Source organism: Pongo abelii, chromosome 15 (assembly GCF_028885655.2).
Source record: "Pongo abelii isolate AG06213 chromosome 15, NHGRI_mPonAbe1-v2.0_pri, whole genome shotgun sequence".
NCBI lineage: Eukaryota > Metazoa > Chordata > Mammalia > Primates > Hominidae > Pongo > Pongo abelii.
Genome location: NC_072000.2, coordinates 57,218,599 through 57,242,388, shown reverse-complemented (window position 1 = coordinate 57,242,388; position 23,790 = coordinate 57,218,599). Strand labels below are relative to the sequence as shown.

The window sequence follows — 23,790 nt, the reverse complement described above, 5'->3', positions numbered from 1 at the left end:
CATATATAGCAATTCTTTTATCAGAATGTCCAGGTAGCAGCTCCTCTGGTTCTGTTGACCATGAAAAGGACCCTTGTCTATAGTATGACTTGAAACCAGAAGGCAGAGCATTGTCTTGCTCACGCTCAGCTTGGAATATGCATATCCAGTGACTCAAATTTTTTGCCACTCTGCACACATCTTCAAATGACTAGGAAAGTGTGATACATCTTGATTTTTGGGGTTACAAATAAATGTTAGCTCATAGGTAAATTCACAAATTCAGAATCCATGAATAATAAGGACCAATTTTACCAAAAAGCACTCAATTGTATACTTTAAAAGTTAACTTTATGGTATGTGAATTTGTGAATTATATCTCAATAAAGCTCTTTTTTCTTTTTTAGTTTAAACTTAGTTTTTAAAAATTAGTTAAAGATAAAAAAAGAAAGCTGGGCATGCTGGCTCATGCCTGTAGTCCCAGCTACTTAGGAGGCTGAGGCAGGAGGATTGCTTGAACTCAGGAGTTTGAGACCAGCTTGGGCAACATAACATAATGAGACCTTGTCTCTAAAAAAAAGAAGAAAGAGAAGAAGACTATTGAGTGTTTCAGTGGGCATTTCTATACTCAACATATAAAACTCATGACTGACCAGCCACAGTTGCTCATGCCTGTAATCCCAGTACTTTGGGAGTCTGAAGCAGGTGGATCACTTGAGGGCAGGAGTTCAAGACCAGGCTGGCCAACATGGCGAGACCACATCTCTACTAAAAATGCAAAATTTAGCTGGGTGTGGTGGTGCATGTCTGTAATCCCAGCTACTTGGGAGACTGAGGCACGAGAATCACTTGAACCCAGGAGGCAGAGGTTGCAGTGAGCCGAGATTGCACCACTGCATTCCAGCCTGGGCAATAGAGCAAGATTCTGTCTCATAAATAAATAAATACATACATACATATAAACTCATAACTGTCTGGCTTTTTTTTTTACTCCCATGTATTCTGTGAGACAGAAAAATACCATGCTGTTCCCCGAAAGAATGAGATTGATGAGTAGGCAGAGGCAGAGCAGGAGGAGACCCAGAAAGAGGACTTCCTAGGCACATTACAATGCTCCACATTCCAGTCCTACCCTTTTGAGGCCTGCTTGTTCATCTTTCTTTGATCCCACTGTAATCAATTGCTTAAGCTGGCTCAGGTAGGTTTCTATTTCTTGCAACCAAAATAATTATAACTAATACTGTAACCACCCAATGGGTTCACCTTGCCCACTGCCTAGACAGAGCTGATTTATCAAGACAGGGGAATTGCAATAAAGAGTAATTAATGCAGAGCCAGCTGTGCAGGAGACCGGAGTTTGATTATTACTCAAATCAGTCTCCCTGAGCATTCGGGAGCAGAGTTTTTAAGGACAACTTGGTGGGTTGGGGGAAACCAGTGAGCCAGGAGTGCTGATGGTCAGGGATGAAATCATAGGGAGTCGAAGCTGCCTTGTGCTGAGTCAGTTCCTGAGTGGGGACCACACGATCAGGTGAGGCTAAAGTTAGTCCTACAAAGTCAATCTAGTCCGCGGGCAGGAAGGAGGTCTGCTTTGGGAAAAGGCTGTTATCATCTTTGTTTTAAACTACAAACCATAAACTAAGTTTCTCCCAAAGTTAGTTCAGCCTATACCCAGGAATGAACAAGGACAGTTTGGAGGTTAGAAACAAGATGAAGCCGATTAAGTTAGATCTTTCATTGTCTCAGTCATAATTTTGCAAAGGTGGTTTCAATCCAACAGATTTTTAGCCACTTTTCTGGGATTATTTGACAAAACAATGAATGAGTATAATTAGTTCTTCAACTAGAACTTAAACAGATATTAAGATGACTGAAGCATCAGACTGTGAATTCCTTGAGGGCAAGATGTTAGCTTTTCATCTTTGGTCTACCTTAAATTTAGACTTGCCATCCATTTAGCATAAGGAAAATGTTGAAATGTAAATAAATGTTGAGTGATATAAGGTATTCCTGGCACTGCAGGCTGTGCTGCATTAGAATCCCTGGAACAAGCACTCGTTTATGAATGATAACAACTTGGTGTGCGGTCCTGACTATATCACCAACTAGCTGTGAGAACTCAGTAAAATGAGGAGAGCAGAAAAATCATCATAGGTTTCTAAGGCCTCTTGCAAGTCTGATATTTTCTCTTATGTAAATTAAACATACTTCTAAAAATAGTTTATATGATTGATTATCTTACTTCCTGGCCTGGAAGAAGGAGTGTAGTAAGATAATCAATCATATATAAACCTTCTTCCTTCCTCCCTGATAGAAGACAAACGTCAATTTAGGCTGGCTCAGTCCAGTGCATCCCAGATCAAGTCAGTGTCCAACTAAGCACAATTCTAGCTCTCAGCTGAATTGGCAAATCCCTATTAAGATTAGAATACACAATTAAGGTGTTATTTTAGTGGAGAGACAGGGTATTTTTATTTTAACAGGACTAAAAAGAAGGTAAGCTTCATTCCCTCTTCACAAACATTTATTTTCTCCACTGTTCAAGAGCCTAAGGCCTAAGGGAGCATTTCCCAGGTGACCAGAGCTACTAGTGCACTGCAGTCTGGAAGGGTCAGGGTGAAGCAGTGGTTTTCAAACTTTAGCTTGCAACAGAACCACATGGAAGGCTTGTCATAATCAGATGGCTGGGCTCCACCCCAGAGTTCCTGATTCAGTAAGTCCAGGATGGGGCCAGAAATTTTGCATTCCTCACAAATTCCCACAGGGAATGAACTGTTGATTGTTGGTTCAGAATCTTACTTTTAGAACCAGGGAGGTAGAGAACCTCAGGGAGTTGATAGTTGGAGACAGGTTATTTTATCTCTGAGAGGTTGTCAAATTGGAACATTATTTAATATATCAGAGATAGAGGTAAAGAGAACCTCCATAAATGTTTTCATTGTGGTCTTCACCTTTCCTATTTTTAATCTCCTAAAGAGCTAGAGCTTTCTAGATCATTAAGTGTATCTCCTTTCAAAGCCCCATGACATGACGTACCAATTGAAAGAAACCTGTTCCCTCTTGAATCATCTATTTGATGGCTATGTAATGTGAGAATAGCTCTTTAATGAAACCAGTACATTTAAGCCTTTCATAAATGTTTTATGCCACTTCCTTTATCAATAGAGACCCCCTCTCCCCAAGTTAATCTTAAAAATGCAGTCTTCTGACACTCCTTTATGAGTGCCTACTATGTACAAGGAATCAGATTAGGGACTATGGGAAATACATACTGGCTGCAACACAATTATATTGTATTGTGGAGTTAAGGGTACAAAGCAGAAGATGGCATGTGGCCTTACAAGGGTGCAGGCAAAGTTCTATAAGGGTCCAGGAAGGGTCATACTTTGAGGAAGGAATCACAGATAGCTTCATGGTATGGATTTATTTTTCTCAAGGTTTTGAGCATCTGGAAATTTGGCCCTTTGTTACTTGGTGTTTAATGCTTTTTATGGTACTACGAATGATTTAAGCTAACATCAGTGGTATAACATTGTATCTTTAAGAAATAAAAAGGAGAAAGCTGCATAGGACAGGAGAAAGTAAAGGGTTATTCACTGAATGGGAACCTGGAAGTCATAGTAGCATAACTGATTACTCACAGTAGTTCAACGGAACTCCCTATTCTAACCTTGTCTCTTCTTCCATCATAAACACACACACACACACACACACACACACACACACACACACACCTCCCACCCACACTGCTCTTTCAGCCTACCCATGTGCTAAGCCAGCTGGGCAATTGCAATTTTAGAAAGAGCAGAGCCAAGAGGTGCACAAAAACACATTAGTCACCTTATAAACCAGAGCTGTTGAAACAAACATACTTGCAGTTTCACTGGAACTATTCATATTTAACACTAGAATAAATAGTGTTGTGCATACTAATCTCTTGAGTATTTCAAAATGGATATGTCAGAATATGAGTGAAATTCAAACTGTGACATAACTTTCTACTCAATGTGTATTTAGTTCAATTAGATATATAATTCTGATCATACTTAAAATTGAGATGGAGGGTACAGTATCTCCAAATTTTTAGCAGCAGGTGGGAAGAAAGTGCCTATCACATTACTATATTATAAAGAAAATTTTAGGCCAGGCATGGTGGCTCACACCTGTAATCCCAACATTTTGGGTGGCAAGGTTGGAGGATTACTTGAGTCCAAGAGTTTGAGACCAGCCTGGGCAACATAGTGAGATCCTCTCTTTACAAAAATTAAAAAAAAAAAAAAATAGCCAGGCATGGTGACATGCACCTGTAGGCCCAGCTACTCCAGGGGCTAAGGTGGGAGGATGACTTGAGCCTGGGAGGTCAAGGTTGCAGTGAGAAGTGATCATGCCACTGAATTCCAGCCTGGGTGACAGAGCAAGACCCTGTAAGAACCTGTTTGGAAAAAAAAAAAAAAAGGAGAAAATTTTAAATGTGGTCTTCATACATAATGTTATGTTTTTTTGATATTATTTAATTAACATAAGTATATTTCACTTCTAAAGTCAGAGTAGAACAAAAAAGGCTGTATTATAACAGAGTTCTGTTTTTTAAACCAAGTGGGCGACTCTCTCTTGAGTACACCCACACTCCCCTTTTTTGAGTGTGTACTTTTCATGAAAAAAAAAAAAAACTGGGCACAGTGGCTCACACCTGTAATCCCAGCATTTTGGGAGGCTGATGCGGGAGAATCGTTCAAGACTAGTCCTGAGGACTCAGCAAGATTCAGTCTCTATTAAAAATTATATATATACATAATTTTCTATATAATATAAATATATATAACATATTATACACAGACACACACACACCCCCCAAGTGAATGATTTTTCAGTTTCCTTTTAATTCTAGATCCTTGAAGACCATTAAACTCCTATCTTTTATTAGATGATTGTTTGAGGCACGTATAATCATACCTTTTAACTGCTGCTGGTGATCAGGTATACTAGTCCACTCAGAGCTAAGCTCCCCTCTTATACAACATTTGAGAAGAAATATGTTTGAATTATTTACAGAGCAAAGGTTGTGCCAGTGGAACTGAGGCAATAGCAATGTAAGCAGAAATATAGAAATCTATGTGGTATAATAGAAAGCATAATATTAAGTTCTGTCACCAACTAGCTGTGAGACTTTGAATAGCTCACTTCAGATCTCTGGGTCTTAGTTTCTTCCTCTATAAAACAGAGTAATTGGACTTGATAAGTGGTTCTGAACTAGAACAGGCATCAGAACCATTAGGAGAGCTTCTTAAAAGCATCCATGGGCCAGGCACAGTGGCTTATGCCTGTAATCTCAGCACTTTGGGAGGCCGAGGTGGGCGGACCATGAGGTCAGGAGATTGAGACCATCCTGGCCAACATGGTAAAACCCCGTCTCTACTAAAAATACAAAAATTAGCTGGGTGTGGTGGCGGGTGCCTGTAGTTGCAGCTACTCAGGAGGTTGAGGCAGGAGAATCGCTTGAACCTGGGAGGTGGAGGTTGCAGTGAGCCGAGATCACGCCACTGCACTCCAGCCTGGGTGACAGAGCAAGACTCCATCTCAAAAAAAAAAAGTAAAAGAAAAGGAAAAGCATCCATGCCAGTCCCCCATGCCCAGTTATACCCCACACCACCAACCCATCCCAGGCCTGGCAGGTGCTCTCCAACAAAATTCTCTAGGTCATTCTGGATAGACTTCTGGATTCTTTCCACCTCCCATCTAAGAGTCTCTAAGCTATGAAATATGTCTTTATTTTCTCTCACGTTATCTCAAAGTGGAGCCAAGTAAGAGAAGCACTTAAGGCACTTAAATGGAAACTTGAATATTTATTAAACAAAGATGTCTTCCTACCTTATTCTGGTTGAAATCCTAGAATTCAAGCTCCCAGAGGCCATTGCAAACTTAGGCTATATCTAGAGCTTTAAAAATGAGACATGATTCTATATTCTTTTAAAACTTTCAAATCTGTACTGGCCTCAACATTTGTTCTGTTTCATACTGGAATGTCTTTTTTTTTTAGTTAAAGTTTGTTCAGAAAAAAAAAAAATGTATCCTTTCTAGCTTGAATAGTCATTTAATCATAATCAAAATTACATTGGTTAAATGCCTTATTCTGCCTGATACAATGCTAGAAAATTCATAAAACGAGAAAAAAATCATTCCTGGTCTCTGAAAATACGTTTCAAAATCAATAGCATAAATAGCCAACCTTGAAGGTTTATGGTTTCATGATTCAAGATACAGAATTTCATGATGCATCATGAATTCTTTTTTTTTCCCAAAGCACTTGAATATTTATTACTTATTTTTATCCACAGATCAGCCTTTTGAAATACAATCAGAAGGCATTTTCATTCTTATACAATAAACTAAAAAAACAGATTAGATTCCTTGTTTTCTGTAAACAACGAGTTTGGGAAAGGTAGATAAGATTTATAGCCCTAGTGCCTAGCACAACATAGGTGCTCAATAAATATTTGAATAACTGGATGTGTTGCCTTCTTTCTCCAACTAACTCTCCCAGGCAAGCAAGCAGCAGGTTACCTGGACTCATCTGAATCCTCACACGCGATACCATGAGAATGAGTATCCACTCTCTTGGCTTGGAGTTGCCGATTTCTGGGGTTTTCAAGTGGTAATGCAGTGAATAGACCAGGAGAGACACTGCGGACATGTAATCGCATGCCTTATTATTTTCACTGACTTCAAGGATGCTTTTAATTACCTCCTGATTCCTGGGGCAGCCTCAGCCTCGCTGCCTTTTATAGCAGCTGTAGCAGCTACAATTTTGGAATAGTTGACAGCTGTTCACACTTATTCATCTTTGTGCAGCATCTAACACAGGGCCTGGATTTAGGGGTTCAATAAACATTTGTTCAATTGAATTACAGATGGTGCTAGGTCTAAAAAATACTGATGTGTGGCTCCCATGCCTAGAGATTCAGACTTAATTGGTCTTCAGTATGGCCTTGTATCAGTGTTTAACATTTTTTTTTAGGTGATTTGAAGGTGCAGCCAAGGCTTACAACTATTGAATAGTCTTCATATACCCTGTCCTTTATTAAGAGGGAGATTAGTAGTTCATAAAACACACACACACACACACACACAACATGTTAAAGAGAGACTAGCATCTTAACAGAAAATTTCTCTCTAATGTAGTCAGAATTCAAAGCTCAGAAAATAGCAGGAGGACATTCAGAGAGAAATAAGCACAAATGCCACTGACTTTATGAAACCTTTCAATGGCATTGCTTTGTTCCTAAGATACGGCCCAACATTCTTTGTTTGCTTATTTTTTGAGATAGGGTCTGTCACCCAGGTGGAGTGCAGAGGCACAATCACAGCTCACTGCTGACTCGATCTCCCAGACCCAAGTGGGAGACTCAGCCACCAAAGTAGGTGGGACTACAGGCATATGTCACCATGCTAATTTTTTTCTTAATTTTATCTTTTGTAGAAATGAGGTCTCATAATGTTGTCCAAGCTGGTCTCAAACTCCTGGCCTGAAGCAATCCTCCTGCCTAGGCTTCCCAAAGTGCTGAGATTACAGGTGTGAGCCACCACATCTGGCCTGGCCCAACATTTTCTCATGGCTACAAAGCCTCTATCATGACACCCCAAGCTGGCTTTCCAATCTCATCTGGTGCTGCCTCCTCCCTCACCTTCTTTGCAGCCTGCCTGCTGGCCTTTTCTCAGTTCCATGGTCTGCCATGTCCCTTCCCACTTTGGACCCTCCCAGCTAGAATACTGTTCACTCCTCATTCTTACTTTCATCCCACCCATCCTACTCAAGCCTTTGCCTTGCCAGCTCCTAAGCACTGTGGGAGTCCATCATTGAATGTCATTTTGTCAGAGAAGAATGCTTTCCTTGACCCCTCGGAATAGAAGTTATGCCTTGGCTCAGCACCTGTCATAGCACTCATTACAGCTATCATCAATTATTTATTTGGTTAATTGTTTAACGTCTGTCTTCTTCACACAGGAATGGGATTGGATTGATCTTGTTTGCCCCTCAATGAGCCTCTGCTACTGAATCATTCTGCAACTTTGGACATATTATTTAACCTCGCCAAGCTTCAAGTTTCTAATTAGTAAAATGGTAATATCAGTACTACTTATCTCATAGGATTGCTGTAAGAATTAAATGAGATCGTTCCTGCAGAAGGCTTGTGGTTCAGTGCCTATGCCATAGTAAGTGCTAAAAAAATAAAAATAAAAAAATAAGGATGATTATTCTGAAAAGGTCTTTAGCTTAGACATGTTTCAGATGGCCTCTTAAGGCCCCTTCCAAACTCCCTCTCACAACTGTATGATGCCACATCATTTTGGAGTTTAGGGCTTAAATAACAGCTACTTTATTCCCTTCCAAAATATGTAATCAAATCAGAAATAAAACACAGGAGACAGAAAAATAAATATCAAATTGTTAACTTTAAAACAGATAAAACTCATTGGATAATGTGACTTTAGATATGAAACCAAAGGGGCTCATTAACACCCCTCCCCAAATTGAATTTGCCTCTCTTTATGGGCAGAGATGCTTCAGCAGGCAGACCACAGGGAAGAGCAGAAAATGTAGGCATTCTGGGTATAGACTGGCTCTGCAAGACAAACCCAAAAGGCACTGAGCTAAGTGACTTCACCAGTCAGGTAAGTTATCACATCTCCTTGAAGGAAGAGACAGAGAGCAGAAGATAAAATGTGTCCTGGTGTGCCTTTCTTTGCTGGGGAAGGGAGTGGATCATCTATTCCTTCTATGGAAATAGGAGTGGGAAAGAAGTACTCTCTCCCTCACAGTGTGGTTCCAATGCCAGTAGAATGGTATTTCTCAGAAGATAATTACAAAATTTACTTTGAAAAACAAGTCATACTGTACTATGGGTGATATTTCTGATAATGTTGAATGATTTATTTTGTCTTTTAAATCAGGTGGTGTCTCTAGGTGTCTGTATGGACAATAATGTTTGAGGATAACATCAAGAGTCTTAATCTGAGGCCCCTCATAGCTAAGGTCCAGGCTTACTCTGGCCTTCCAAGATCACTGCCAATCTCTTGCCCGTTCTTCAGGAGAGACCCTGATTTTCAAACCGGTGCAGGTCTGTGACCACTTTTTTACACCTGTTGATGTCAAAACGAGAAAAATAAATTTTGTAACTCCCGTGGTCTGAATGTTTGTGTTCCCCTAAATTCATATGTTGAAATCCTAACCCCTGTGGTAATGGTATTAAAAGGTGGGGCCTTTGAGAGATGATTAAATCATGGAGTCAGACCGCTAAAGAATGGGATGAATGCCCTTGTATAACAGACCTGAGAGAGACCTCACCCCTTCCACTATGTGAGTACGCAGCAAGAAGGCAGCAGGCTGTGAACCAGGAAATGGGCCCTCCCAGACCCTGAATCTACAGGCACCTTGATCTTGGACTTCCAGCCTCCAGACCTATGAGAAATAAATTTCTTGGCCGGGCGCAGTGGCTCACACCTGTAATCCCAGCACTTTGGGAGGCCAAGGCAGGAGAATCACCTGAAGTCAGGAGTCTGAGACCAGCCTGGTCAACATGGTGAAACCCCATCTCTACTAAAAATAAAAAAAATAGCAGGGCATGGTGGTGCGTGCCTGTAATCCCAGCTACTCGGGAGGCTGAGGCAGGAGAATCGCTTGAGCCCAGGAGGCAGAGGTTGCAGTGAGCCAAGATCACGCCATTGCACTCCAGCCTGGGTGACAAGAGCAAAACTCTGTCTCAAAAAAAATAAATAAATAAATAAAATTGTTGTTCATAAGCTACCCAGTCTATGGTAGTTTGTTATGGCAATCCAAACAAACTAAAACATAACCAATCACTTTTTTAGGGAAGCTAAATGTATAAGGCCTTATTAAAGATTATCACATAGTTTTTAAAACCATGGACTTTGGAGAAATAAATCCAAATTCTGACATTACTGTATGACTTAGAACATATTACCTCTTTGTACCTCAATGTCCTTATCTATAAAATGGGAACAATAACAGTATCCATCTCATAAGGTTGTGTGAGTAAGAGTACCTTCAAATAATTTAGGTCAGCATCTTGCCTATGTGTTCAGTAAATGTTAGCCACTATTATTCAGTTTGAAAGACCATTGTTTATTCTGGAATTATATCTACTTTATCACTTTGGTATTAAACTGTCTCTTCATAAAATTATATCAATTGTTTCTAGCAAATCCCTTTTTCAATTTCCTTATCTGACAAAATTAAAAGTTGGCAAATTATAATTGTCCGTCCAATTTTTGTTTTTAAATGTAACCGATGCATAAAAAACAAAGCATAAGAAGTAAACTAGAGGTTCCTCTTCAAAGACTTTCCTCCCCATCTAATTAAGAATAGTAACTTCTCTTAGAAGCAAAATTTATTCAAAGACCTGTGCTAACATTCTTTAATATCCGCTAGCCATAATAAAGAAATCAGTGTACTTTATGTTCTTAGCTCCCACAATTTAGCCTAAATATTTGCCCTGGCATGCTTACACTAGTCCAAGCAAGCATTAGGTTATAGCCTGTTCCTCTTCCTTATTTGAAGGTGTTTTTACCTTTCTCAGCATTCCACAAGTTACTGCCTCCTTCCTTTGTTCTCCTCTGCCTTTGCCTCTTTTAAAAAGTTCTAAGTTGCTAGCCAATCAGGACAAATACAGAATGTGAGGTCCCATTCCAGCCAATGGAAACTGGACACAGCAGTAAAGTGGACCATCAGGTTATAAATGACCCTGTCTCCTTTGTTTGGTGCATTCTCGTGGCAAAACTGCTGGCGAGTGTACCCTTTCTGCAGAAAGTATAAAAATGGCATTGCTGAGGAAATTAAATTTATGTTCAAGTGCTATTTCTTTACAGCACCAAGGAACAACCATTACAAATAAAAGTATCTAGAAACCACTTCTAAAAGGGAAAATTAAGCTATTTTTCTCCTTCTCACACACTCATGGAACACTTTTATGACCAAATGTGTTGTGGATTTTCCCCCACACACCAAGCAATTCTCCAGTAGTGTCTCCAGCTGAGTGTGTTCTAACTCAACCCGGCACTGTCTACTTAGAGATAGTGTCAGATCCCACAGACTGTGGGCTCAATCCCGCAAGACTGCTCCCTAACTCAGATGCCAATCTGAAGTAGTAGATTGTCACCTATACTGATGACTGACAAGCTATAAATCAGGGCTCCCTCTAGCCCCTCCTCAGGTTCAATTAATTTGCAAGAGTAGCTCACAGAATTCAGGGAAACACTACTTACATTTGCCAGTTTATCGATGAAAGATATTTTAAAAAGATAAAAAGGAACACCAGATGAAGAGAATCATGGGGTGAGGTGTTGGGGGAGGTGCAGGCCTTCCATGCCCTCTCCTGGGCACCACCCTCCAAGAACTTCCACTTGTTCAGCTATCTGAAGCTCAACCCTTGTTGAGGAGTTTTTAGAACTTAATGTCCAGCTCCCACCCCCTTTCCTGGAGGTTGATGCTGAAACTTCCAACCCTCTAATCCTCTAATCACTTGGTCTTTCTGGTGATTTGGTCCCATCCTGAGGCTATCTAGGGGCCCTACCCTAAGTCACCTTATTAGCATAAACTTCCTCATTATCAAAGGGGCTCCCTATGAATAAGAAAAGACATTTCTATAACTCAGGAAATTCCAAGTGTGTCAGGAACTGGAGACAAAGATCAAAGATACTGCTTGTATTTCATATTATACCACACCACTGAACTACAGTGCAGTGCTTCCCACTTTCCTTTTATGAAGATCTTAAAGCTAAGGAGATAGAAATAAATATATATATATATATATATATATATATATATACTAATTAACTTTTAGAATATTACCAACTCTCCTGCCCCTTTATCCACATAATTTGTCTTTGTTGCAATGTAGTATCCTACCAAGGTTCTGTTAAAGGATTTGCACAAAGGTCTGGAGGGCTCTGTGAAAATGTTGATGGGTTAAACAGTCTTCATTCATGGGTAATTATTCTGCCCATTTTCCTTGATGTGGCATCATGCAGTCATGAATTTATGATAAACATGTAATTGTCCTACAAATTCTTCCTGACTGCTGAACAGACAAAATCAATTCACTGAGACCATGGCTTAAGTAGAGAAAAAGTTTAATTGACCCAAGGCCAGCCCACATGGGAGAACTGGAGTTATCACTCATATCAGTCACCCTAAAGGCTCGGATGTTAGGGGTTTATATGGACAATTTGGTGGGCAGAGGGCTAGGGAATGGTGCTGCTGATTGGTTGGGATGAAATCACAGGGGTGTGGAAAACTATCTTCATGCACCAAGTCCATCTCTGGGTTTGGGCCACAGGATCAGTGGAGTTTAAGTGTACTCAGTCTGAAAAACATCTCAAAAACACCCATATTAGGTACTACAACAGTGATGTTATCTATAGGAGCAATTGGGAAGGTCACAAACCTTGTGACCTCTGGCCACATGAGCCCAGAGTGGTAAGGGATTAGAAACTACATCTACCTCTTAGCAGAGTGCAGACCCCTCTCATAATCCTAACCTCGTGGACTTTCATTGCTTTTTCAAAAGCAGTTTAATTTTGGGAAGGGCTGTTATCATCCTTGCTTAAAGGTTAAACTATAAACTAAATTCCTCCCAAGGTTAGTTTGGCCTATGCTCAGGAACAATCAAGGACGACTCAAAGGTGAGAAGCAAGATGGAGTTAACTACCTCAGATTTCTCTTACTGTCATAATTTCACAATGGCAGTTTCAAATGCTCCTCATGATGATAATGTCTGTGGTGACAGTGATCCTAATATTCTCTGTCCCTTTGTTAGATATGAGTTCTAAATTTCTTTTCAAAGAATCAATATGTTAGTATGTTCAATTATTTGCCTTCTTTTAAACTTAACTTCTTCGTAAAGCAATGTTTTTCGATTACTTGCTCCACCCTGACTCATTCCGATTACCTGCTCCACCCTGACTCATTCCGATTACCTGCTCCACCTTGACTCATTCCAATTACCTGCTCTGTCATAACCATTTTTCCCCGCCAAACCACTTACCCCATCACTCTCTTTAAATTAGCCAATTGGAATTAGTTTAGCCTGTGTGGTCTAACCCTAGCCAACAGGGGAATGACACAGCAGCAGAGGCCATGTGCGTCAGGGATAAGAACCCCTTCCTCTCCCTTGTCCAAGTGTGTGCTCAACATTGCTCCATCTGTAAGGGCACACCCTTCTATAGAAGTGACTTGCCTTGCTGATAATTAAAAAGAAAATTTTATATTTGAGTTCTATTTCTTTTGCGGCACCAAAACTTTATTTATAACAATTTGGGGGCTCGCCTGTGATTACATTCCCCTCCAGGGGCGGTCTCTGGTTGTCTCTCGTGAGGAGGTGCACCCCACCCCCTTGTGGCAGCCTCAGGGGTGAGAAATCAGGACGCACCCAGTGCGAGGAATAACCTGAGCTCTCAGCAACGTGGAAAGAAACTGGCTAGCAACCTAGCTTAAAGTATCCTCACATACTGCCGCGATGGCTCTGCACACAGACCAAGGAAGGAGAAGCCACAGGAGCCGGTAAAGTATTTCTTTGGTGGTCAGGACTAAGGAAAAAGCCAGGGGGCGGTAAAGCATTCATTGGTTAGGACATACCAAGGACAGAGAAACCGCAGGGACAGTAAAGTATTCCTTAGTCGGGACTAGGGAAAGAAAGCTGCAGGGAGCGGTGAAGTATTCCTTAGTCAGGATGTCTTGGAGGTTAAAAAGAGGTGAGAAATCCCCATTGGGGGGGTGCTGAATCTCACAAAGAGGTGAGAAATCCCCATTGGGGGGGTGCTGAATCTCACAAAGAGGTGAGAAATCCCCATGAGGTGGGGTTGAACCTCAGAAAGCAGTAAGAAATCCCCATGGTGAGAGTGAACCTCAAAAAGAGGTGAGAAATCCCCATGAGGGGGGGTTGAACCTCAAAAAGAGGTGAGAAATCCCCATGGGGGGGCGTTGAACCTCAAAAAGAGGTGAGAAATCCCCATGGAGGGGGTTGAACCTCACACAAACCTCTGGTAGTAAGAAAAATATTCAGAACTCCCCTTTCCTTTCTTCTCAGGGGAAGAAAGAGTAGCTCCACTCCCGCCAGTCCCTCTCATAGGGGAAGGAGAAGAAGAGGGGAGAACAGCAGCATAAGCAGCTGGCAGAGGCAGGGAAAGACCAGCAGAGAGGAGAGAGAAAAGAGAGGCAGAGAGAGAGAGAGGAAGAGAGAGAGACAAAGACGGAGTCAAAGAGAGAGAGAGGCAGAGACAGAGAGACAAAGAGGAAGTCAAAGAGAGAGAGACAGAAAGTCAAAGAAAGAAAGAAAGAGGGAGATAGAAGTAGTGAAGAGAAAACAGTGTACGCTATTCCTTTAAAAGCCAGGGTAAATTTAAAACCTATAATTGATAATTGAAGGTCTTTTCCGTGACCCTGTAACACTCCAATACCACTTTGTTGTCAGTGTAAACAAGGGCATAGCCCGAAAGCACTGAGGCCACTGACAACCTGTAGCCTTCCTAATCAAAAATCCTTAACCCAGTAACCCACAGATGGCCCAAATGCATTCAATCTGTAGCAGCAACAGCTTTGCTAACAGAAGAAAGTAGAAAAATAACTTTTGAGGAAATCTCATTGTGAGCACACCTCATCAGGTCAGAACCATCCTAAGTCAAAAAAGAAAAGAAAAAAAGAAGCAAAAAGGTAGCTTACTGACTCAAGAACCTTAAAGCATAAGGCTATTCTGTTAGAAAAAGATGATTTAACATTAACCACTGAAAATTCCCTTAACCCAGCAGGTTTCCTAACAGGGATCTTAATTACTTTACAAAGGTCCAACCAGACCTAGGAGGAACTCCCTTCAAAACAGGACAATAGATGGTTCCTCCCTCCTGGGTGATTGAGGGAAAAAGACACAATGGGTATTCAGTAAATGATAAGGAAACTTTTGTAGAAGCAGAGTTAGGAAAATTGCCTAATAATTGGTCTGCTCAAACGTGCCAGCTGGTTGCACTCACCCAAGCCTTAAAGTACTTACAGAATCAGGAAAGAGCCATCTATACCAATTATAAGTTAATATGGACTGAATGAGGTCTTATTAATAGCAAAGAATAATTGAAATCCCAAACTTACAAAAGTAACTTCACTTTACAAAAGTAAAGTTTGCTAAATGTTAACCGTGTAACATGTATTATCCTAACTTCTCATCTGTGGCCTTAGACAGCCTAGTCCACAGACACGAAGGAAGTTCGCTTTGGAAAAGAATGGTTATCATCTTTGAGAAAAAAAAGTTGGGGGGAGAATTTATGTAAAAAGGAATGTTATATGATAAATTCTTGTCCTAAAATAAATTAACTGATTGTTTAAAGAAAGGGATGTTTGCAACAAGTCAAAAAGTTGAGGCATGTCGAACAACTGTCTGTAAAAGCCATGAAAAAAAAAGTTATAACAGGGAATTTATGCAAGAAATGTTGTATAATTTAAAAGTAATTAGGCCTCCTGAATGTAAAACTATTGAAGAAACAGTTTATGTGCAAGGTGTATAAGGAAAGTAAAATATATTTTTGGTAAAAGGATTATAAGGAGGCATAAGAATGTGGATTTTTACCTGCATTAAAAGGTTAAAAAAATTTGTTTTAAAGGTTTAAGCGAGTTTTGAAATGTTAATTGTAAAGGAAATTCTGTGTGTAAACATATTGGCCAAAGTTAAAGGGGTATCATCCAGTTTTTCTGTGAACTGGACATTAAAACAAAAGCACAACAGGTTTTTCTTAAAGCACTAACCTGCTCTTTAATAAAAATTATAAAAGGTTAAAAAGAGACTATAAAAATCTTACCTTATGGTCAGACATTAAAAATTGAATAAATATGTCTACAAGGTTTTATTACAATTAAGTTTAACATTAATAACACACTAATATAAAGGTGAAATTTAGTTTATCTGGTATACAAATCATACAGGAAGCACTGTCAAATATAAAATGGTGTTTGGCTTTCTTTGGTCTAAAAAGTAATAAAAATAGGTGCTAAAGGAAATTTCTCAGTAAGAAGGCAGAAAGGACTATAAAGTCCACTGCTGATGTCCCCACATTTAAAACAAAAGGTCAATTTCTTAGAAATTATATACTTGGTTTATCTTCCATTTTCCTTTCCTTCAAAACTAAAAGTCTTTTAGCACAGGTACCACCCCTAGAATTTCTGGTAAACTAGCACCAGCCTGAGGATCACGTTCTCATCAAATAGTGGAAAGAAGGAAAACTCAAGCCAGCCTGAGAAGGACCCTACCTTGTGCTGCTAACCACCAAGACGGCTATTTGTACAACAAAAAGGGGATGGAGTCTTCACAGTTGAGTCAAGAAAGTGCTGCCCCTCCAGAGTCATGGGCCATAGTCCCAGGGGAAAACCCTACCAAACTAAAGCTAAGAAAAATTTAACTCTCTTTCATCTATTCTATTACTCTTTCTTCTTTCCTCGCTCTATTGCTTACCATCTAGTTATTAATATAACCAAGTCAATTTCACCTCAAACTATTGCATTTAATGCTTGCCTTGTTATACCCTGTGGGGACTTGCCAACTCAAAGACAGCTCTCTACTTCAGAAAAGTAACTCTGTCCCTCCTAACTCTCCTCAGACTAGGCATTAGTGAATTGGGACCATTCAATCCAGGGAGATTTCAATAAAGACCCCAGTGTCAACCAGGAGTCTTGCTCCCCGATGTAGAGCTTTTATGCCATAGTTGGTCCAACATTCTGTGGACCACTAAAGAGCAAGGATGGACTGCCCCAATCTGCTTTTATAATTTCCTAAAACCATGCATTCATTTTACAGGAGGGACACCCTGCCCCCACCCCACCCCCCAACTGTCAGCTAAACCAGTGTAATCCTATAGAGGTTATTATCTCAAACCCTCAAAGTTCTTCCCTTTTTCTAAGCTGGTTCCCTTCTTTAAGCTGGTTTTATGGCATGGGGGCTGAGGTTTCAGAGAGAGACCCTATTGGATTCTTTGAAATGCATTTCTTTGATCCCCCGCCACCTGTACGTTTCTCTAAGCCTTCTTCCAAAACCTCTCACAATGGAACAACTGCCCCTCCTCCATCTAACAACAAGACCAAGACAGCTATCATAGAAGTAAAGACTTTAAACAAACTTTGGCAATTAAGACAGGATATCAAGATGCAAATGCCTGGTTGGAACGGATCAAATATTCCATCTGCACGTTAAACAAAAGCAATTGTTATGTTTGTGTGCACCGCAGGCCAGAGGCCCAGATTGTCCCCTTTCCACTAGGGTGGTCCTCCAGGTGACTGGGCGTGGGCTGCATGGTAGCTCTTTTCCAGGATTCTACAGCTTGAAGTAACAAGTCGTGCCACCCTCTGTCTCTGCTATATCCCGAAGTCCGGCACCCAGTGGGTCAGCCCCCAAGGGCCATCCAGCTTCCGTCTCCCAACACTAAGTTCACTTCGTGTCTCTCATGACAGGGAGGAAACTTAGCATTCCTTGGAGACCTGAAGGGGTGTGGTGAGCTTAAGAATTTTCAAGAGCTTACCAATCAGTCAGCCCTTGTTCATCCCCAAGTGGATGTGTGGTGGTATTGTGGCGGACCTTTACTGGACACTCTGCCGAATAACTGGAGTGGCACCTGTGCTTTAGCCCAATTGGCTATCCCTTTTACCCTGGTATTTCATCAACCAGAGGAAGGGAAAATAAGACATCATAAAGTGAGAGAAGCCCCTTATGGGTCTTTCAACTCTCACGCCTATTTAAATGCCATTGGAGTCCCACAGGGAATACCAAATCAATTTAAAGCCCAAAATCAAATAGCTGCAGGATTCGAGTCAATATTTTGTTGGGTGACAATTAATAAAAATGTAAATTGGATAAACTACATCTATTACAACCAACAGTGATTTATTAACTACACTAGAGGTGCTGTTAAAGGAATAGCTGAGCAATTAGGGGCTACTAGCCAGATGGCTTGGGAAAATAGGATAGCCTTAGACATGATATTAGCAGAAAGAGGAGGAGTCTGCATCATGATTAAAACTCAATGTTGCACTTTCATTCCAAACAACACCGCCCCTAACGGAAGTATAACAAAAGCATTGCAAGGTCTGACTGCTCTACCCAATGAGTTAGCCATCAACTCAGGGGTAAATGACCCCTTTACAGAATGGCTAGAAAAGTGGTTCAGTAAATGGAAAAGAATAATAGCCTCAATTCTTACTTCCCTCACAGCCGTAATGGGTATACTTATCCTTGTCTGGTGTTGTGTTACACCATGCATCTGTGGGTTGGTGCAGAGGCTCATAAAAATGACACTTACTAAAACCTCCCTTAACTATCCTCCACCTTATCCAGAGAAGTTTCTTTTAGAAAATGAAGCAGAACAACTAAGCCAAGACATGTTAAAAAGTTTGAAAAGAACGAGCTGTGAGGAAATGCAAGAGGACGGGTTGTTAGATATGCGTTCTAAATTTCTTTTCAAAGCATCAATATGTTAGTATGTTCAATTCTTTGCCTTCTACTTTTAAACTTAACTTCCTTGTAAAGCAACCTTTTTCGATTACCTGCTCCACCCTGACTCATTCTGATTACCTGCTCTGTCATAACCATTTTTCCCACCAAACCACTCACCCCATCACTCTCTTTAAATTAGCCAATCGGAATTATTTAGCCTGTGCAGTCTAATCCTCGCCAATAGGGGAACGACACAGCAGCAGAGGCCATGTGCGTCAGGGATAAGAACCCCTTCCCCTCCCTTGTCCAAGTGTGCGCTCACCATTGCTCCATCTGTAAGGGCGCACCCTTCTGTAGAAGTAACTTACCTTGCTGATAATTAAAAAGAAAGTTTTATATTTGAGTGCTATTTATTTTGTGGCACCGAAACTTTATTTATAACACCTTGACTTGAGGCAATTGAGGCACTGAATGAACAAACTGTTCTTTTGAGACTGACTGCAAGACAATCGAGGAATTGGTGAAACAATTCACCAATTTCACCAGTGAAAACAAAACTTACTCTGATTTCCAGACTGACCTTATGAAATCACTGTTACTCTGATGGTCACTACTGGGAGGCAAAGTCATATTCTGAAATAAATTGGGGGTTAAATGAGGAAATGAGAACCCATGTAGTAAGTGAGAATCCATGTCAGCAGTAACACCCAGAAGTTTTTCTACATATTCCACTGAGATAAATTTTAAAAGTCCAGAGCATTTTCCCAGGACCCCCTTCTTACTTACATTGCAGCATTGCTGATTAAAATTGTGATTAATTCTGGCCAGGACCACAATTAAGTGGTAATATTTTATCATACAAACATGTAGTCCTTCGCTTAAAACCAATGTGTACGGGGATCTTTTACTATTAAACTATCTGGGCTCCTTTAACCTGTTCCTCCAAGCTGGCTCTAAGCATCTGGCACATCTGTTTGAATGGACAAAGGAGTGAGGCCAAAGCTGTAGTCCCTTGTTGTCTGAGCTCTTGATCTGCCTTCCCTGACAGCCCTGCTTGCAGAGAAACAGAGAGATTAGGGAGATGCCTGGGTGCTGGGAATGTGACAAGTGACAGTTTCCATCAGCATTTATCTCTACTTGGCAAAAATAAGAAAGGTCTGGAAACAGGTCTCTGGTGGAACGTGTTGGCAATCACAAAGCATCCTGAGTTGTGCTTTGGAATCCAGCAATATATGTGTATTATCCATCATAACCAGATAACAATCCTCATAATGACTGTGAGAGTCACTAGTATTTGACCTTCTTTCATTGAAATAAGAGCAACCATTTATTGGCCAAGAGATTTATACGCATTGCCTTTAATCATTACAATAACCTCTGAGATAATCTATTTTATGCCTGAAGAAAACTGAGATTGAGGAAGATTTGATGATTTGTATAAGAGCACAAAGCCATAAATGTAAGGGGCCAGGGTTCCAATTTGGGCTTTTCTGGCTCCAAAGCCCAGGCTCTGTCCACTGTGCCAATCTGCCCCTTGCTAGGTACAAGGTAAGACTGCTCTCTGCAAGACCAGGCTGCATTTGTCAAACTGTCTTTCTAATTAACCTTTGTGCTCAAGTGTTTCTCAGAAAGGGCCACTCCATCAGCAATTCTTAAGTGTTTGGCTAGTTGTTTGTCCCAGACTGGTTAGTTTGTTTGTTTTCCTGTCATTTTTTCAAAATCCAAATCTAGGCATAATGTGTACATTTGTCTCAGTGGATCCATTTCTCCTGGGTCTGAAGCTAGCTCATCTCAACCATCCCTTCACCTTGGAAAAGTCTCCCCAAGCAAGCTTTGCTAACCATCAGCAAATAATCCCTGTGGCTACTACCACTTAAGAAGTACCTGATTCCGAAGGTATGTTCTCCTGATTTGTCACGTAGAAGAATGGAAGCATAGAACATTGTTATTTATTTATTTATTTAATTTATTTTTGAGACGGAGTCTCACTCTGTCACCCAGGCTGGAGTGCAGTGGCAGGATCTTGGCTCACTGCAATCTCCACCTCCTGGGTTCAAGTGATTCTCCTGCCTCAGCCTCCCAAGTAGCTGGGACTACAGGCTTCCACCACCACGCCCGGCTAATTTTTGTATTTTTAGTGGAGACAAGATTTCACCATGTTGGTCGGGCTGGTCTCAAACTCCTGACCTCAGGTGATCCTCCTGCCTCGGCCTCCCAAAGTGCTCAGATTACAGGAGTGAGCCACTGCACCCAGCCCCCAAATGGGGAAAACTAGAGCCTAGTTAAAACATCTTTCATTGTGTTTTACTCCCACTTATTTTTTATTTATTTATTTTTTTTGAGACAGAGTCTTGCACTGTTGCCCAGGCTGGAGTGCACTGGTGCAATCTCACACTCACTGCCACCTCTGCCTCCTAGGTTCAAGCAATTCTCCTGCCTCAGCCTCCCAACTAGTTGGGACTACAGGTGCATACCATCACGCCTGGTGAATTTTTGTATTTTAAATAGAAACAGGGTTTCGCCATGTTGGCCAGGCTGGTCTCAAACTCCTGACCTCAGGTGATCCTCCCGCCTTGGCCTCCCAAAGTGCCACTGCACCCAGCCTGTACTCCCACTTCTGACTGCCATCACCCCAATTAGCTATATCAAGGTCCTCATGCCTGCGCAATAACATACCAAGCGGAGGTCCTAAGGCTTGAGACATGCAGCCAATATCTGGCCTAGAGTGAAAATCTACAATCAGGAAGGTGGGAGAATGGGGCCAAAGCCCAGAATCCTGACCAGTCAATCAGTTGGAGGGTAGTCAGGACCAGAATCCTGACCAATCCGCTGGCTAAACAGATACAGATGCAATGAGACTAGCCAAATCTAGTAAGGAGACGTTAAACCAGATGTGGGCAAGTCAAGCAGGACAACGGTAGCCCAAGAAAATTTGAAGTAATACCTTGTGTACCGGGCTTGGCCCATTCTGCTGAGCCAAGGTGGAATGAAAGGATTCAACCATGTTGGAAAATCTTAGAGGTAACATTGTTTACAACTTTTGCACTGAGAATATAGGTGATTAGAAGTTACATCTGGGCTGGGCACAGTGGCTCATGCTTGTAATCCCAGCACTTTGTGATGCCAAGGCAGGTGGATCACTCAAGCCCAGGAATTCCAGACCAGCCTGGGCAACGTGGCAAAACCCCATCTCTACAAAAAATACAAAAATTAGCTGAACATGGTGGCGCACACCTGTGATTCCAGCTACTCAGAAAGCCAAGGCAGGAGGATTGCTTGAGCCCAGGACTGCAAGACCAGCCTGGGCAACATGGTAAGACCCCATGTCTACAAAAAGAAAAAAAAAAAAAAATTCGAAGATCGGACAGGAACACTGACAATTTTGGCAGATTCCAGAATGGATAAATGATGACAACATTAGCCGGGCGTGGTGGTACATGCCTATAGTCCCAGCTACTCTACTCGGGAGGCAGAGGCAGGAGAATCACTTGTACCCAGGAGGCGGAGGTTGCAGTGAGCCAAGACTGCGCCACTGCACTCCAGCCTGGGTGACAGAAGCCAGACTCAGTCTCAAAAAAAAAAAGTTACATCTGAAAAGTATTAATTTAAGACATAAATACCTAAGGGTATATACCAAATAGCTACACTTGTAAATCAATTCTGACTGTGTTTCAAAAAGCAATAAACAGCACAGTTGCATGGTAAGAATTTTTCAATAACACTAAAGAGACCAACCATTCTGGCTCAGTATCTTTAACCCCACAGCACATGCCAAGCATATATACAGCAAATGTCCTTTCCCATTTCCTCTTTTGGACTTTACCTGAGAAACCCTCAGTCTTCCCACTTCTCAACCTGTCTGAACACTTCCATGTACCAACCCTGTTTAATACCTGACTCTGACAGGCTCCTTCTGATGGCTGTTCTGCAGCTCTGCCCCTGATGGCTTGATTGGTACCCTTGTATACCAGCACTCTTCTGTATTGCAGCTGCTCCCTTCTTTGAGTTGTCCCTCCCTTAACTGATTTGTTCCAGGTTTCCAGGGAAATCAGAGAGAGCTCCCTCTCCTTTACTCTGAACCACGCAGTGATTACTCCAATAGTGAGAAATAGATAAAAATCTCTCCTTTCCAATTATCTTTTATTTTTTTGGATTTTTTCCTTTTTTTTTTCTCTTCCCAGAAAAATCTCAGGCACACTCCAATTATGTTCAATCCCATCTATAATGATCCATTCCTTTATTTTAAATGTGGGGGCTGCCTTTTTTTAAATTTAAGTATTTATTTTATTATTTATTTATTTATTGAGACAGAGTCTTGCTCTGTCGCCCAGGCTAGAGAGCAATGGCGCAATCTTGGCTCACTGAAACCTCTGCCTCCCAGGTTCAAGCAATTCTCCTGCCTCAGTCTCCCAAATAGCTGGGACTACAGGTGCATGCCACCATGCCTGGCTAATTTTGTATTTTTAGTAGAGACAGGGTTTCGCCATGTGGGCCAGTCTGGCCTCGAACTCCTGACCTCAGGTAATCCACCCACCTCGGCCTCCCAAAGTGCTGGGATTACAGGTGTGAGCCACTGCACCCAGCTAAAATTTAAACATTTCTACAAGACAGAACATTTTAGTATGAATGAATATGTCTCAATTTTTAACCCTGGGTCCGAAGAGACCAAGATAATGCCGGGGAAGAGAAAGCAATAAAAAAAAAGAGAGAGAGACAAAAAGGAAACTAGAAGCACCAGACAACATCACTGCTTTCCAATTTTGCTATTAATATGAACAGCATTGAAGTTTTTCAAACAATATCCTATCTTAGCTACATCTTTAGAATGAGTAAGTCAAATAGTTTACAGGCTTATTATTGTCTTACACCCAAAATCAGGGACCCAAAATACAGACCCATTAATATTTGTGTAGTCGAATAATATTTTGAGCTATTAACCTAGAGTTCCTCTCCTTCCTCCCATCCCTTCTTCCCCTACCCTTCCCAGTATTTCTTAGTTCCACTTGCCCTTCCCTGAGCCCTAGCAGCTAGGACATTCCATCTTCACTGTCTCAAGGTAGAACCTAAGGAGCCTGCTAGGTCCTTCAGTTCTCCCCATTCAGCTGGATATGACAGAGTGTAAATGGCTGCATGATGTTTCCCCCTGCTCAGAGGGCCTCGCATTTTCTATAGGTCACTATGTCACTCAAAAAATACTACAAATGTAGCTGAGAGAAGGCTAGCAGGCCTGAAGAAGCCTTGAGCTTGGGACAAGGAAGACAAAACAGTGATCCATTGATCCACCATCGAAGATCGGACAGGAACACTGACAATTTTGGCAGATGCCAGAATG

General features: G+C 41.3%; 1 long non-coding RNA gene across 3 annotated transcripts in view; it reads right to left on the bottom strand.

Annotated features, from left to right (window-relative positions):
• Positions 1-3,970: 3,970 nt before the first annotated feature.
• Positions 3,971-23,790, bottom strand: part of LOC129049900 (uncharacterized) — a 36,910-nt gene continuing 17,090 nt past the window's right edge. For 2 of the 3 annotated variants that reach the window (XR_008513283.2, XR_008513284.2), the window contains one exon: positions 3,971-4,411. This is a non-coding gene — a long non-coding RNA (uncharacterized LOC129049900). Of the gene's footprint in view, positions 4,412-8,889; positions 9,118-23,790 lie in introns of those variants that run through there. The other variant, XR_010137041.1, reaches the window with a different exon arrangement.